This window comes from Cupressus sempervirens, chromosome 9 (genome assembly GCF_028749045.1).
Source record: "Cupressus sempervirens isolate cs-2001-9-10 chromosome 9, ASM2874904v1, whole genome shotgun sequence".
NCBI lineage: Eukaryota > Viridiplantae > Streptophyta > Pinopsida > Cupressales > Cupressaceae > Cupressus > Cupressus sempervirens.
In genome coordinates, this window is record NC_143126.1 from 291,237,106 (window position 1) to 291,241,495 (window position 4,390).

The following is a 4,390-nucleotide window of genomic DNA, read 5'->3' on the forward strand; positions in this document are numbered from 1 at the left end:
TTTCAGGAACCCTTGTAAAAAACCTGTTTTACTTAGTCAAAAACATTATGTACTCCCTCTTTACGGACATCCAAGGAGGAATGTGATTGTTAATAACAAAAATAGGCCAAACCGAGTAAATATATCTCATCTCTCCAAATAGATTGACACCATCTGTTGCCAATGAAAGCTTCAAATTATGAGGTTCTTGTTTATTTATTGGCCACCTATCTTCTATGTCCTTAAATGTAGAACCATTCGTAGGCATTCACATAATGTCATCTTGACTTCTATTGCATGCATGGTAATCCATTAATTGTGCCAAGTTAATACACCTAAATAATCGTTATAGACATGGAATAATGGGAATGTACCAAAGAACCTTGTGAGGCACCTTAATTCGTTATTTGATTTGATTGATATCTACTAATGTGACAATCAAGGCATTCTATTGCAAATTCATGTTGTTTATGATATATAATATGATCATTGAGACATGCATGTATTGTTTGATACTCCATTCCAATATCTTTTTTAATGGTCGATAATTATCGATAAGAGTGAGGTAGAATGTTTGATGGTGGTAACAAACACTCACCTATCAACCTATGGAAAACATTGATATTAATATAAAGAACATTAATGGTACGCTAGCATAGAAGATGACAAAAATGACACTATACCTTAGCATACGTGAGATTGCTACATTGGATATACCATTCATAACCTTGAAGTTTTCCAACAACAATACAACAGAGAGAAGTGTTGTTTGGGAGCCTTGGTACAAGGGCTCATATGACTTTTCAATTATAGGTATATCAAGGTTCTCTTCATAATCATCATTAGATGCACGACTATCATCATCTTCATCAGTTGTGCTAGTGACGTCTTCTTGAATACTATTCTATGGTACATTATCAACTGCACCAATACCAACATCTTCAATTGTGTTCTCTACCTCATAATCATCTTCTTCCACGAGAGCATTACCTTTTGCTTCAATATTCACACCTCCATGTTCCACCAGTTTGAAATTCACATTCACCAAAGAATAAAAATCCTTTCCCCCTTCAATGAGATCGTGTTGCCAACAATGTCTCTAAGTTGTTGTGATTATAATTCTTTGACTCTTTAAGCCCTTGCATTTTTTGCAAGGACAATAACATTTTCCATCACTGTTTCTTTTGAACTAAGACCACAATCTAGCAATTATAGCCTTATTTTGTTCTAGGTCCATATTGTTAGGTATGGACTTTCTTCATAAACAAATATTCAAGCTAAAAAATTATAACAAATATAAACATACAAGCATTAGTAGTATGTTGTATGTAATCGATTATAATAAAATAATAAAATATTACTATCTCTTTAGTACAGATGACATCTAAACAAATCAAATGAATTATACAATATAAATATTGGCATTGATTTTGAATAATATAGCATTAGCATTGATTCTAGACTTCATTCAACTTGGTAGAAAGCTTTTGAACTATTACATCCATGAGGTAAGGTTGGAGAAAGTGCATACCGCATTATGATGATCCATGCTACCTAACTATGTCCAAGGTGTCTGCACACTGGAAGCATACTTTGCCTACCAAGCTGCCTATATACCAATATACATGGGATCAAGACCTTTCAACTACTCACTCTAACAAATATGTAGTTCTAGTTTCTAATTGTTTTCATGTAGCTGTATTCCTATAACCATTGGTGAGCTTTACTCACCTAATACAACTCTTCACCATCATACACCCACTAGGATGAATCGAGCAATTTTCTATAATTACAATCCTGTAATACCCTAGTGCAACCTTTGTGTTCTAGTTTATAATTAATGCAAGATAACCTATATACATCCTAACTCACTCCTTATATAGTTAGTTTTAAAGCTTGTGACAATAATCAATGGGTCTAAATAGACCAGTCAAGTTAACACTAGCTGGGAACAACTGATTGTTCATTTTATTGTACCTAATATGATGATAGTTCTACAGGAATTTGTAATCAAGCTAGCTAATCAACAACTAAATCAATTGACTTGTATACGTCCTAACTCATTCCTTATATAGTTATGTTTAAAAGCTTGTGGTTGTGCTATCTGTTGAGTGAGTTATATTGTTTATATACATACATACACACATGCAGACATACATATACACATATATATACATATAAATATGTATACATACATACATACATATACACCGATCAAAAGGGCATGGCAACAAAATCCTAGATCTTGGTGCAAGGGCCTTAGGTCCTAAATAAGGTGGTCAAACACCACATAGGATAGTATAGAAGGTGATCAATAAACATCCAAGTTGACAAAAGATAGTTTAGATAATCTCAAACATGCATTTAGGCAAGTTGTTTACATGTTGTAATAAGGTTATAGGCAAGTCAAAGGTTGGTCAATGATTGGTCAAACATTGTGAGTTGACCAAAAATCTCCATTTTTATGTTTTATAATCTTTTTTGCATATTGTGGTATAGTTTTGAAGGCATGTGGAGTCTTTTATTTGAAGTTTGTATAAAAGTTGTAAAAATTGCAAAAAATGCAATAAAAGTTGTCATGCAACTTTTTGCAAATTTTCTTGCAATCTAGAAGTGTAACAATCAGATCATTATTTTGATCAAACATGAAAGGATGAAGTTGTAAGGTCAAGAGTTGTGACCTATAAATTGATTATATTCACCCTAGTCTAGGGTTGGAATAGTACTGTACATATTTAGAATGAAATAGTAATCCTTTTGGTGGGAAAATCCTTACTCTTGTTGATTTGGTCTTCATCCCAACATAACATATACATACATACATATATACATACATACATATATACACATACATGCATACATACATCTACATATGCAATTTTATCACCTCATTAACTAACTTTACTTTCAAATGAAAATTTAGGAACTAAAATATTGGAATCATACAAAGGAATCATGGAGGAAGGTCAAACAGGTAAGCAAATGAATGTTGGAAGGCATAGACGTTAATGATAGGAAGCACCAAGCATCATGAATGGATATGAAATTTGATGGTTCTTGCTTTGTAATTTCTATGTTCATGAAGGAAAGTAGCAGTTACCTTCACACTATCGTTCATGATTTGAGAAATTATATATGACTTGCTCTTATTTCTGATTGTTTGCTATCGAAGGAGATATATGATTACCTTTTATCTAAAAAACAAACATGATTGTAATTTTGGTCTGAATGTTATGAACGTGCAATAAGGAATGTGTCGAGTTAGAGAAATAATGGAGGGAAGTAATATGAGAAACTTGGGAAGAGACTATTCATCTTCCACAATGAGTGGGAAGATACATTCACTAGTTTGTGTATGATTCAATGGAATAATCTAAGGCAAGATAGAGCCCTAGTTTTTTTTTCAAAAGTCAGGTCCTCCATTTATGATGTTGGAAAGTTGAAAATGGGTAGTCATTGATGTCACTTGAACTCGTAATGAAATACTTTTCAGAATCTTGAGAAAGAATATGGAGCTTTGGAAAGATTATTTTTAAAAGAACATAAATAAATTCATTATTATTGGTGAGCTTGGTGTTGAAAAAAATTCAATTGCTGAAGGACTTTCTTAACATATTATACAAGGAGTTGTTCCTGAACTACTTATAAACTAAAAATTTGTCTCAGTAGATATGGATGTGCTTATTGTTAGAACCAAACTCTATAAAGATTTTGAAATGATTGAGAATAGTATAAAGATAAGTTATAACATTGAATGATCAAGTTGTTTTGGATTGAGGTAAAAACAAGTTTTGAAGGGACATGAAACCCTTTACAAAAAACTATAGATAAATATTAAGCACCACCAGGTTTTACAAGGACCTAAAACTTAAAGTTTTAAACAAAGAAATTGGGTTTTATAGGGACTTGGAACCAAAGTTTAAACCATAAAAAAGCAACCAGGTTTTACAAGGACCTGGAACCTAGAGTTTTAAACACGCTGGAAAACAAAAAGAAAAACCAGTAAAACCACTCAGACCAACAATTAACACACCAACTCCCACGACCAGCACCTATAGCAACTCTTTGATGATATTTGCCACCTCTTTACCTACTTCTGCAATACTTTGGATAATATCAGTCGAAGCTAAAACATGAGCCTCAAGAGCCTTAGTGACCTTTTTCCTTGTGCTCTACCTAGTTCTCTTACTAGGTCCTCCTGGACTCCTCATTCCAACATTACCTAGAGACATTATCTCCTTGTTGCTCTTCTTACCCAGACTGGTTGTTGCTGCACAGAGACTAGAAGTGATTTGTTTCATTCTTTGACCACTTTCCTTAATTAAGTAACAAAGCTCCTACTCATATTCTTTGATCTTTCCAGGGATGTTACCAATTTGTATTTCCATCTGAGCTCTCATGGTACGTTCAT